The 14,021-nt window shown below is 46.2% G+C and overlaps 1 protein-coding gene across 1 annotated transcript in view; it reads right to left on the minus strand.

Moving 5' to 3' along the window:
* Positions 1-14,021, minus strand: part of PDGFRL (platelet derived growth factor receptor like) — a 74,679-nt gene that overhangs the window by 57,438 nt on the left and 3,220 nt on the right. The gene's annotated exons all lie outside the window — the stretch shown is intronic.

A 14,021-nucleotide genomic window follows, 5' to 3' on the forward strand; every position in this document is an offset into this window, starting at 1 on the left:
GATGACTATGTAAATATTTTCTAAAGGCCTAAAAAATATAAGAATTTACATTGTAGACATGAGACCAGCTGGGACCTGGGGCCCTCAGCAGCCGCGCTGCAATGCTTGCATCTGACACACCTCCCCTCCAGCAACCAAACGCAAAGAAACTGTACAGGACTAAAAATAACCGTGTGCGTGGGCAGCTGGGACAAGTTCTGGACAAAAGATACAAAGGGAGCAAAAAAGCCACCTTTGAAGAACCTGGAGCCAAAGCAGGGCAGTGCGCATGCCCCCTGCACATACCACCACCTAAGGGGTGGGCAAAACACCTAAGCTACCCCTCCAGCCCAACCCCTGGATGCACCCCTACCCTCATCCTGTACAAGGAACACACTCACCCATCCACCTCCACAGGCAGCGAGTGAGCAAGGGAACCTGCTGCTGTTCTCACTTCCCGCTGCTGCAGCCTTGCCTGAATTTTTTGTCTGGTCTCTAGTCCGTTTCTATCAACGGGGGAAGACCAAGAACCCTGGTTGGTAACAGACTTCGAGACACTCAACACGGGGTACTTGTCCCGATCTGGGAGGGGCTCTGGGCACCTCCGGGACCACTGAACACAGCTTCTCTGTCTTCCTCCCTAAGACCTCACCCCTGCACTCCCGTCGCCCCCTCCATCGTACAAGCTTCTAGTTTGTGTCTTTAGGTTTTGTGATTGGCGTCTTTGTTTGTGAAGTTAATTCCAACTTATCCTGAAATTCTCTGCTGACATTGTATTTCGAGGCTGAAGTTCTCCACTGTGCCCACAAACAGCCCACACTGCTGGAGACTCCAGCCTTAGGTGACTTGGTGGCATTTTTAAAGAACAAAAAGAAAAGACAGGAGCTTGCAATGCCCCTTCCTCTGCATTTGCAACTATTCCTGCCTGAGCTTTCAGGAACTATCTGATTCATCTGTGGTCTCCCAGACTAAGGGGAAAAAGGCGGGGTGGGGGGGGCGCATTTTCAATTCAAGCAAGAAAACAATGAGATCTCTGGTTCTGTCTTTATGTAAAAATTAACTTGCAAATGAGCTGCATTTAATTGGCATCAAGGAAACTAAGCACTTAAATACCTTCTCAGAAACACAGAAGAGGCTCACCAGAAAATTTTGGGTTCATGTGATCTGGAAAATATTCAATATTTAATTAATATCTGGTATTAAAGCTAGCTTAAGCTTATGGATTTCATTAATACACTCTAATGACTTTAGAGTGATCGACATTAAGTATAGTACTTTTATTGTACCTAGGGCTACTGAAAGTCAGTAAGTGCATATTGCTTTTGTTATGAAATCTGTCAACAGGGAAGTCAACCTGATACGATTAAATTTTTAAGTAAGTGTAACTGGGATAAGAACTCTAGTAAACTCTATAGCAATAAGTATATTTTGGAAATATCCATCTAAAATAGTCTCTCCAAATTTTGGTAAGTTGAAACCAACTTCAGTTAAATGATACGAATTCATTGAATACCCAGGCCATTTGAACTAAGATAAAATATTAGGGACATTATTGCTGAACAGGTCTAAATTTTCCCCCTTCTGTCTTGTTATTAGAGAGAAACCAAAGACGTTTGGTGCCACCTCGAGGTGTCCTTTACTAACCTCAGTTCAGTTCAGTCGCTCAGTTGTGTCCGACTCTTTGCGACCCCATGAATTGCAGCACACCAGGCCTCCCTGTCCATCACCAACTCCCAGAGTTCACTCAGACTCACGTCCATCGAGTCAGTGATGCCATCCAGCCATCTCATCCTCTGTCGTCCCCTTCTCCTCCTGCCCCTAATCCCTCCCAGCATCAGGGTCTTTTCCAATGAGTCAACTCTTTGCATGAGGTGGCCAAAGTACTGGAGTTTCAGCTTTAGCATCATTCCCTCCAAAGAAATCCCAGGGCTGATCTCCTTCAGAATGGACTGGTTGGATCTCCTTGCAGTCCAAGGGACTCTCAAGAGTCTTCTTCAACACCACAGTTCAAAAGCATCAATTCTTCAGTACTCAGCCTTCTTCACAGTCCAACTCTCACATCCATACATGACCACTGGAAAAACCATAGCCTTGACTAGACAGACCTTTGTTGGCAAAGTAATGTCTCTGCTTTTCAATATGCTATCTAGGTTGGTCATAACTTTTCTTCCAAGGAGTAAGCGTCTTTTAATTTCATGGCTGCAGTCACCATCTGCAGTGATTTTGGAGCCCCCCCCAAAAAAAGTCTGACACTGTTTCCACTGTTTCCCCATCTATTTCCCATGAAGTGATGGAACCCATAGAATGCTAATGTAGCAGACAGTTCATGGTTGCTTAAGGAAAATAGGATGTATATTCTCAGAACAGAAAGTATGAGGAATAGAAATGTATTTTGTTGAAAGAAAAAAGGAAGATTTTTTGGCTGTTTCTGAATGGGGAGGGCTTCCCCGATAGCTCAGTTGTTAAAGAATCCACCTACAGTGCAGGAGACCCTGGTTCGATTCCTGGGTCAGGAAGATCTGCTGGAGAAGGGATAGGCTACCCACTCCAGTATTCTTGGCCTTCCCTTGTGACTCAGCTGGTAAAGAATCTGCCTGCAATGTGGAAGACCTGGAGACCTGGGTTCAATCCCTGGGTTGGGAAGATCCCCTGGAGAAGGGGAAAGGCTACCCCCTCCAGTATTCTGGCCTAGAGAATTCCATGGACTATACAGTCCATGGGGTCACAAAGAGTCGGACACGACTGAGTGACTTTCACTTTTCACTTTTCTGAATGGGGAAAGAATAAGAAACAAAGTATGACTACAGAAATGGCAGGAGGTTTGCAGAAGAGGAACACTGAGAAAAGAATTTTGTATGTGGTCAGAGTCTCCTAAGGTTGGATTAAATTTAATCAGGTAAACGGATTTTTCTAATAGTAGGCTTATGCAGGACTGAATTTGGCTTCTCTTTCTCATAAGAGAACAATGTTTTCCTGGCGTACTCCTTTTGATATCAGACTGTGTGAGTTTCTATGCCATTAAGTGATCGGTATCTACTTTAAAAAAAATTTTCCCCCATCTTAGCTCACAGAATAAGCATTGCTTCACAGATACCTATGATCCTATCTGATTGAGTGCTTTAAAACTTTTAAAAATTTCTGACAGACTAACCCAAGGTCAAATACAAAGTTCTTTTGACCTCCAGCTAACTTTGGGGTGCTTCAAAGGGCTCCTGGAACTTCCCAAATAGAGATCCTAAACTAATCGGGTTATTCTGTAAGGAGAGGTTTGCCAGGTTCTCAGAGAACACAGACAAGCTGAGGGATGAAGCTGCCAGTCTGAGGTTGGCATTCACTCTCACCTGGCAGCCTGCTGCTGCTTAGTCACTCAGTCGTGTCCGACCCTATGTGACCCCACAGCCCCGCCAGGCCCCTCTATCCATGGGTTTCTCCAGGCAAGAATACTGGAGTGGGTTGTCTTGCCCTCCTCCAGGGGATCTTCCTGACCCAGGGATTGAATGCACATCTCCTGCTTGGCAGGTGGATTCTTTATCACTGAGCCCCACCTGGGAAGCCCCCACCTGGCAGGACATCATGGTTATTCTGGCCCACTGTTGTACCTCGGATAAAAAAGAGCATATACTGAGAAAGGCCAGGGAACACACAGTTGGCCTCCTGGCCCCCAGTTCACACTGGTCACCAAATCCACCAGGCGGGTGGCGATGCCATCCCAGAGCACAACTCACACCGGGACTATGCAGATCATGCAGGCCATAGCTAGGATGAGACATGATATTACTCGTCTATCAGAAGGAATGAAAAGGAGTATGGTAAAACCTGTAGATTATGGTAAGGTCCAAGAGGTTGCACAAGAAAAAACGAAAACCCAGCAGTCTTCCTGAGCCAGGCGACAAAGGCATTCAGGAAGGACACCCACACAGACCCTGAGTCCACAGAGGGGAGGAAACCACTGGCCATGCGTTTTATCACCCAAGCTATGCCTGATACCTGGAGGGAATTACAAAAGCTTGAGACTGGGTCCCAAGCCCCGCTGTCAACCTTGGCAGAGGAGGCCTTCAAGGTCTGCACCAGCTGAGACTTAAGGGAGGAAGGAGGCCAGGAAGGGCAAGAGGCTAAGAAAGGAAACGGCTTCTGGCCTCTCTGATTCACCCACCACCTCCAGGAGACCCTGGAGGGCCGAGAAGGCTGGAGAGACCACCAAGAAGCTGCCTGGGCCCAAACCAGGACACGTTTTGTCAGCAGGAGGGGCCCTGGATGGGGGAAGGTCCTGAGCACCCCCAGGGGGTGCCGGAGGAGCCACCCCTACCGGCCCAGCTCCAATCTCTTGGACGAGAACTCCCCGCACACTAACCAACGGGGCTGGAGCGCCTGCCGGGCTCCAGATCCCACTCCATCAATCTTCATCACTCCAGCTTAGCCTCAGGTGTTGGCAGGCAGGCAGAACTGAATTTCCTGCAGACACTTCTCTGTTCTGACTTGGCTGGCCAGCTTCCTCTCCAACCATGACAGGAGCTGATGGATGGCCTAAGGCAAGGTGTCAACTCTTGCCTGCAGGATCAGGTCTATTATTAGTAGTTACAGTTAAGTCCACACAAAGTCGTATCTGACTCTTTGAGACCCCATGGACTGTAGCCCACCAGGTTCCTCTGTCCGGGGAATTCTCCAGGCAAGGACACTGGAGTGAGTTGCCATTCCCTTCTCCAGGGCATCTTCCTGATCTGGGGATCAAACCCAGGAATCCTACTTTGGAGGCGGGTTCTTTACCATCTGAGCCACAACAGGGAAGCCCTTTCACACACAGGCAAAAGAGCCACAGTGGACTGCTAAAATCTTTAAAATCATTTTCCAGCTCCTTTAATGCAAGATACAAAGAAGTTTCCTATCCTTTATCTCTTTTCTGTTTAAAGAAATCTAATAGAGTTTTCCATCAAAAACTATTATTCTGTCTTAGGATGATTGTTCAAGCTGGTGGCCTCCCCATTTAGTGTAAAAGTGATTTGTTTAGACAAAAAATGAAGTTAAGGTGGCTATGAGCTCAGATATCAGATATACAGTTGTTTACCTAGCTGTGTTAAAGCATATTTTAAACTGTTCCGCATAGTATGACAGGTTATAGACTGCTCTGGTTACCATTTCTTGAATAAATTTCTAAGTCCTTTTTATGAGGCACTGTTACAATAACTGCTGGATTACACAAGGAGAATAACAGTCCTATAGAACAAAGGAGCAGACTGAAGAGTTTTAAAACCCCACATAAGAAGTATATCCCTTACTTTACCAGTCAGTAGCTGAGAAAGGTTCAGGTCCTATGTAACCATCTGTGAGCTTCTCTGTAATCTAGACATGTGGGCAGTACAAGAAAGGAGGGTTAGTCCTGTTACGGTATAGTGTTCAACCTAAACTCCAGGACAGCATGATTATTAGTACTCCTTCTTATATATGGCAGAATGCCCTGTCCTCCTCCTTGGGAGAGATCTGCTGAATAAGTTAGGAGCCAGTATGTTTTTTAGGACAGGGTGAAGTCTGAGGATGTCAAGAATCCGAGCAGAGAATGTATCTATCAGTAGCCCTAGAAGACCCACCTGTTGGGCATCAAAATATTGATGGCAAGACATGAGAGAACAGATGGATCCTGCAGTTTGGGATACCTCAGTACCAGGAAGGGCAAAATGTGATCCCCCCGCTAATAATATAAGGTTAAGGCCTTGGGAAAATACCTCTGGAAGCAACTATATCCCTTAAAGCCTGAGGGGCCCTGAGGGGAATCCAACTGCTGCTCAGCAGATTCCTAAAACACAAGCTCATCAGCCGCTGCCAATCCCCTGCAACACCTCGACCCTCCCTGTTCACAAGCCTAACGGGGAGTGTCGGTTTGTTCAAGATGTACGAGCAGTGAGTGAAGCCGTCATTCCTATTCACCCACTGGTGCCAAAATTGCACACCTTCCTCCCCAAGGTCCAGGAAATGCCCAGTATTTCTAATCTGGACTTCAAAGCTGCATTAAAAAAAAAAAAATTCTCTTTATCTAGACTCTCAATATCATTGTGCCTTTGAATGGAGAGACCCTGACACCCTAGAGGTCAAAGGACGCACTGGTTAACTGGAGGAGGGTTAACAAGATACCAGGCCCCTCCAACGGACGCCTCCAATATTACCTTAAAGGTGTGAAAGTGAAAGTCGCTCAGTTGTGTCTGATTCTTTGCGACCCCATGGACTATACAGCCCATGGAATTCTCCAGGCCAGAATACTGGAGTGGGTAGCCTTTCCCCTTCTCCAAGGGATCTTCCCAACCCAGGGATTGAACCCAGGTCTCCCACATTGCAGGTGGATTATTTACCAGCTGAGCCACAAGGGAAGTCCAAGAATACTGGAGTGGATAGCTTATCCCTTCTCTAGGGGATCTTCCCAACCCAGGAATCAAACTGGGGTCTCTGGCAATGCAGGTAGATTCTTTACCAACTGAGCTATCAGGGAAGCCCACCTTAAAGATATGTGAAACCCTAAACCCAGAAACTCCCAGTGGAGAGTAGAGACTTAGCACATCAGTGTATAGAGACCATAGGACAAACTTACTCCAGTAGGTCTGATCTTCTAGGTGAAACTCCTCACAGCCCTGAGGTCAGATGGTTTACTGATGGCAGCAGTTTTGTAGAAATAGGAACCCAAAAGGCCACGTATGCCACAGTTAATCTAGATGAATAGAATAGGAGCCAAGGCCCTGCCACCCCACACATCAGCTCGGAAGGCTGAACTAATTGCATTAATGAGAGCTTTACAATTAGGGAAGGATAAAAAATTAAATATGTTTACTGACTCCAAATACGGGTTCCACGTGCTACATGCTCATGCTGCCATTTGGAAAGAAAGAGAAAAGTTAATTGCTAAAAATTTCCCCATAAAAGGCTTCCCTGGTGGCTCAGATGGTAAAGAATCTACCTGCAATGTGAGAGACTTCGGTTTGGTCCCTGGGATTGGAAGGTTTCTTGGAGAAGGGAATGGCTACCACTCCAGAATTTTTGCCTGGAGAATCCCAAGGACAGAGGAGCCTGGTGGGCTGTAGTCCATGGGGTCACAAAGAGTTGGACATGACTTTGACTAAGACACACACACACACACACACACACACACAGAGCTTCCAACCCAGGGAACAGTAACCCACTGTGGGGACCATCAGAGGGAGGGATCTTTGGGGGATAATGGTAAAGCAGAGCTGTTCAACTGCAAAACAGGCCACTCACCTACAGGAACTTGAACAAGTTTTGGCTCTAATGATTAGCCCCCTGAACTCCCTAGACTCCCCCAGGATCCCCCACAGGAGCAGGAACATGTTGAGAAATGGGGCTATGAGAAGGGAAGTGCAGGCTGCATAAAAAGGAGGATAAGGTTCTAATCCCCGAGGCCCAACAACGGAAACTCACCAAGAGCTTGCCTGATGCCACCCCCACGGGAGGGATGCACTACAGCCCTTGATGGAAAAGACTTTTTCAGGGAAAAAGCTGAAAAGAACACTATAACAAGTAAAACTTGCCTGTGATTCATGTGCCACCAAGAACCCACATACCCATCCAATCCCTGCTTCGTCACTCAGGCCAATCCAACACCAAGGGACATTTCCCGGGAGAAGACTGGCAGTTAGAGTTCACCCAAATGATGATGATGATTTGGATATAAGTATTTTCAGGGTGTTCACTGATAATGTCACAGGATGGGCTGAAGCCTTCCCCATCAGATCTAAATAGGGTATGGAAGTCTGTAGATTTCTTCTAAAAGAAATAATTCCTCAGTTTGGACTTCCAGAGTCCCTCCAGAGTGATAACGGACCTTCTTTTAGAGCCCAAATCACAGAGGGGCTCACAACAGCCCTGGGGACAGACTACAAGTTACATATCTCTTGGCACCCCCAGTCTTCAGGGAAGGTAGGGGGAAGGAACCCTATGTTAAAGAAATCCTTAGCAAAGCTCTGCCAAGAAGCTCATGAACCCTGGACCAACTTGCTTCCTCTTGCATTCCTCATGGTCTGCGTAGCACCCAGGAATGGTCTGAGATTTTAGCCCATTTGAAATCATCTCCGGGAAGCCCTTTCTTACTGCAGACATTCTACTGGGTGGAGGCCTGAACCAGGCCCTGAGATAGACTATTAATCGAGGACAAGTTCAGAAGGCGATCCAGGACTACATCCACGAGACACTGCCAGTTCCCACGAAAACTAGAGAGGAAAGAGCAGTCCTCAGAAATTAACCTCGGGGCTACGTTGTTCTCAAAACCTGGAAAGATGGGTCCCCTGAAGATCAACTACTGTCAGAATGGAAGGGTCCCTACAAAGTAATTGTAGCCACTCCACTGCTGTCAAACTGCAAGGGCTATCGAGTTGGGTACACTCGTCCAGGCTAAAGGTTTTACCTCCAGAAACCCCACAGGTCACAACAGAAGAGCAATACACCTGTGAACCAGTGGGAGATCTGAGACACCTACTTAGAAGACAGGCACCGTCAACAGATGAGTAAATGAGGCCATGGGTGGGCTCCTATGAGAAGCCTTAATGGGACTTGGGACCTCTTGTTTCCTTAGCCGATGTGGTTCTTGACAATCATCTGGGCCTCAAGTAACTTCTGGCAGAAGAAGGCAGAGTTAATGTGGTAACTATTGCTTCCTGCTGCATTTGGATCAGTGCAACAGGACAGGTAAAAGTTAATATTAAGGAAATAGACGCCCAGGCAGATTGGCTCCATAATTTTGGCAGGCGTGATACTGCCTTCCTTGTCTGGTTAACGGTTAAGGCAGCCCAAAGTTAACTTGGTTCCTTCCCTTTCTAGGCCTTTCAATGGCTATCGTTGTTGTTCTCCTTTTAGCCCTTGTTTGTTCAACCTTCTGGTTAAACTTGTTTCTTCCATGCGCTAACGGTTTTAAGTTTGGCTCATGATGGCTCAAGGAGTTCAGCCCATTCCAGTGGAGGGTGGTCCAGGTCCTTAGAGGTCATTGAACTGTCAGTGAGGAACTTCTACACCTTAGGGGTAGGCTAGGGTCTGCGGCCCCATCCAGCAGGAAGCAGTTTCAAACAAGACCTTCAGCCCCTTACTCCTTAAGAATAAGGGTGTAAAGTCTCCTAGAGTTGGGGTGGGGGATGAGACAGACTGGAACCTGGAACCCTTTGTGCAGTGATACAATGCTTGAACCTGGACACACCTCTTCACTCCTTGAGCAGCAAAATACAAAGAAACTGTATGGGGCCTAAAATAACTGCATGCATGCATGCCCAGCTGGGACAAATTCTGGGCAAAAGATACAAAGAGACCCAAGAGACCCAAATGCCACTTTTGAAGAGCAAAAGCAGAGTACTGTGCATGGCCCCTGCCCAAACACCACCGAAGGGGTGGGCAAAACACTTCAGTCACCTCCCAGGCCAACCCCTGACACAACCCTACCCTTAGCCCATGTAAGAAGCAAGCTTAACGCCTTCCCTCACCACCCCCCACTCCTCAGGGAACCAGTCAGCAAGGGAACGTTGTTTGTTCTCGCTTTCCCTGCTGCAGCAGGAGCCCCAGTAAAGCCCTGCCTAAATTTTCTGTCTGACCTCTACTCAATTTCCATTGCTTGGAGAAGACCAAGAACCCTGTTCGGTAACAGATACATAAAAGTGAAAGTTCATTACCATTTTATTTTTGAGATCACGGTATATTCTATAGAGTAATAAATGATAAAAGTTTTTAAAAACCATTAAATATCATTATAGACTTCAGGTCCTAAAGCCATTATTCACTTTCCAACTGTGTCACATTAGGAAGTAACCCTCCTGGTTTCCTGTAAATTGAGAAGTATATGGTAATAACGACTATCTCGGGGATTGTTTGGGGCATTAAATGTTTAAATTTAATTTTAAATGTTTAAAATGCTGAGAGACTAGTGTTGGAGACTGTGTTGACCAGCGTCTGCTCACTCGGGGATTGAAATGTATGCCTTGGAAAAGCATCTCCAGCCTTCACAGTAAGTAAGTGCCAGTGAGCAGCTGCCTGTTGTTCTGTGGTTGTCTTGTAATGTCTCGGGTGAACTCCATGATAAGCTTGTGATGGAGAGAGAGAAGCTCACCATTTTCCATAACTTACAGGTGAAAAAATTGAGCTCACCAACGCCAAGCGGCTAACCGCAGGTTACTAAGAAGTCAGTGAAAAACCAGGTCTTGCGTCTTCTCTGGTTCGTGTTGTGGCTTTCAGTTCACTTGAGATTAGCATTTCGCTTTATTTGCATGAATCGCATGCACAGCACTGCTAAGTGGTTTCTTTGTTTGTTAGGTCCTGGGCTTTGACAAGGAGTTCCAAGTCAAACAGAACCCGATGCCCGGGATGAGGGCACAACCCTTCTGGAAGGGCTGGGCATGCTTTTCCAAGGCATACATTTCAATCCCCGAGTGAGGAGACGCTGGTCAACACAGTCTCCAAAATGAATGAGCGTTGCACAGCCAGAGGGACGCAGGACAAAGGACCGTAGCTCTTCAGCATTTGCTGAGGACTGATTGCCATCAAAGCTTATTCAGTGAAGGTGACCTGACTATTAACCTCTAATTTGATCAGATTGTCTGAGAGGAGAAAATAAATTCTTTAGAAGAATCCCTGACATGGACTCGTGTAGACACAGCCATTCACATGAAAGACCTGTCACTGTTCACTTCTCTCTCCCCACGGGCTGGAAGATCTGACCCAAGAGCAGTACCCAAACCTCCACACAATAAATCTGCTGGGTAGCTGAGGGGCTCCCCCAACCAGCTGTATCAACTGAGTACCCCACTCTCATTCTGCCATTCCCCATGAAACACCCCATAGGCACACATATACTTTTCCAAGAACAAATCTGAGCAGTTGAGAAGGCAATGACAGTATGGAGATGAAAATGTAGAACCGTGAGAGCCTCTTTTTCTTACCCTGTCTGGAATCCCACTCCAAAATACCCTCCGGATCATTGCTTAAAGTACCGCTTTCTTAAAAGAGCAACTTCTAAGAATTAGATGCTTCTCTTTCAGGATAAAAAAACCTTAGCTCAAAACATGTTTTCTTCAGAGCATCCATTAGAACACAGTTTATCCCACTTTTGAAAATGAGATGTAATTGACAGCTCAATTGAGAGTATTAGTTTGAGGTGGTAGTCACTAAGTCATGTCTGACTCTTGTGACACCATGGGCTGTAGCCCACCAGGCTCCTCTGTCCATGGGACTTCCCAGGCAAGAATACTGGAGTGGGTTGCCATTCCCTTCCTGACCAAGGGATCAAACCCAGGTCTCCTGCACTGCAGGTGGATTCTTTACCAACTGAGCCACCAGGGAAGCTCCATTAGTTTGCAGTATACAACATAATGATCCTATATTTATATGTAATGCAAAATGAGCAGTCTCTCTTGAACACTCTATTTGCTGGGCTCCCAGGACATGGTGCTGTCTTGCTTCTCTGTCTGGCAGACTCACTCATCCTCCTTTTCAGCCTGATCTGAGTCTAAAGGGCTGAACCCTCACAACTCCTCCCCATCTCTAATGACACTCCATCTCTAAGCAGCCTCACCCGGTCCCCTTGGCACTAAAAGCATTCCTATGCTGAGAGTTCCCTTGTTCCTGTCCTCACTTCGCCTCTAAACCCAGATCTGAATATTCCATTGCTTACTCCGCACTGCCACTCGGAAGGTAAAAGGTGTCTCAAGCTGGACACGTCCGCACTGAACTCCAGATGCCGTTTCAAATTGGCTCCTCCCCCAGTGTGCCTTTATCCGTAAATGGCAGCTCTACTCACCCAGTGGCTCAGGATGTAAAACTCTGAGTCACACACTATTCTCTTCTTTCTGTCCAAAGCCACCTCCATTCCAGCAGTGAATCCTCTGGGCTTTGCCCTCAGGATAGACCCCAAACCCAGTCTCTCCTCCCTGCATCCATGGCAACCACCCCGTTTCAAGTCACTCTCACCTAGACTATTAAAACAGCCCCCTATGCAAGTTCCTGACTTCTATCTAAGCATGCTAACCTTTGGAAATATAAATTAGACCATAAATCCTCTGCTGGAGACCCTCCAGTGACTTGCATCTAATTTAGAATAAAGCCCTACAAGGCGGTTTACACCTCAAGTCCTTCAGCCACACGAACCACCGGGACACCCACTCCCTTGGCTTCAGGGCTCTTTCAGACGTGCAGCCCCTGCTTCCGCTCTCTCAGCCGGCCTCTGACCCTCCTACCCACGCTGCCCTCCTCATCCCTGCGCATCCTCTTCCCTCATCTTACAGGGTGAACTGTGTCCCCAGAAAGATAAAATTGAAGTCCTAACCCCCGGTACCAGTAAATGTGACCTTATTAGGCAGTAGGATCTTTGCAGACATCATCAATTAAGATGAGGTCATTAGGGACAAAAATCTAATCCAAAATGTCAGTGTTCTTAGAAGAAGAGACACACACACAGAGGACAATGCCAGACGAAGACACGCCGAGGGACAGGATGGTCATGTGACAACAGAAGCAGAGGTTAGGGTGACGTGGCTGCAAGCCAAGGAACACCAAGGATCACCGGCCGCAGCCAAAGCTCAGCAGAGGCAAGGGAGGCTTTGACCCAGGGTCTCGGGGGCAGCATGGCCCTGCTGGCACCCTGATTTCAGACTTCCAGCCCCTAGAATTGGGTGAGAATGAACTTGGAGTATGTTAGTTTGTGCTCTGGTACAGCAAGTCTAGGAAGCTAAAACACCCTGATCGCTGATTCTTAACATCCACTGTCGGCTCCTGCAATGTTGCCTTTTCTTCATTACCCGTCCACTCCATTAGACAACGAGCCCCACTAGGTAAAGTCTTCACAGCCTTGCTCAGGGACAGCCATCCATCCCTGAGCTCCTCCTGCTGCTCTGGCCGGTGCACTGCATGGCCCCCGAACTTCTCTCTTTCTTTTCCCTGACCTCAACGAGTTTATCACATCAGAGAAACAGATCCATAAATAAACACCCAAAAGAATGATTTTAATAGAAAGGTGTACAACACACTGCTGTATTTAAAATGGATAACCAACAAGGTCCTACTGCATAGCACAGGGAACGCTGCTCAATGTTATATGGCAACTGGGCTGGGAGGGGAATTTGGGAGAATGGATACATGGATACGTATGGCTGAGTCCCTTTGCTGTCTGCCTGAAACTACCACAACATTGTTAATTGACTATACCTTAATACAAAATAAAAAGTTTTTGTTTTTTTTTAAAAGAAGGGTGCACAAAGTATGAGGAATGTCCATTCACTTAGAGTCATGATAAAGAAAATTAAACTTATCTCTTTTTTATCTCTAAGGGTCAGAGATGACTTTGGATGCTAAACATGTAGGCTAAGATCCTAAATGCTTCAAAACATTCATTATTTGCACTCATAAACAATGAGAATTTTTATGATTCTTTTTTCATTGTAAGGCTTTTTGAACTAGATTTTACTCTTTTCCCAAGGAATAAACTGAGTCACAAAAGTGATAGAGTCCTGGTTAGATAATCATTGTCAGTGTTGGCCCCCTAACTTTCTTAGAGACTTGGCTGTACTGCCCTCACATTATAAAGAATCTCTTTAGTTTTCTCAGAAAGAGAACCTTCACAGGACCAAAAATAAACCCACGTTAGACTGAAGATCTAATTAGAATCAATCGAGGGTCTGGCATGAGATTGACAAACTGCATATTTTTTATAGTATTTATACTTCATTATTTGCTCCCAACATTGGATAAAATATGCAGTATCAAAAGTTGCTAAGTACCTGTGATCTTGTACTCTTTAATGTAAAAATAGCAGCACCATATCAACAAACACTATGACACGTATTCCATATAAATACGGAAGATGGGGTGTGGTGAGCCACATCTGGCTCTCAGTAAAATCTTGGGCTGTTATCTAACAGTTTCATGCCTCACTTTCGATGTTACGAAAGTGACACACCCTTCCAGCTCCTAGTCTTCATGAGAAGAAATAATATTACTTCTAAAAATTTAAAGTGTTTAAAAAGTTTCTCATTATTTTTTAAAGTCTATTGAATTAGTTACAATATTGCTGCTGT

The sequence above is a fragment of the Bos indicus x Bos taurus genome, chromosome 27, assembly GCF_003369695.1.
Source record: "Bos indicus x Bos taurus breed Angus x Brahman F1 hybrid chromosome 27, Bos_hybrid_MaternalHap_v2.0, whole genome shotgun sequence".
Taxonomy (NCBI): domain Eukaryota; kingdom Metazoa; phylum Chordata; class Mammalia; order Artiodactyla; family Bovidae; genus Bos; species Bos indicus x Bos taurus.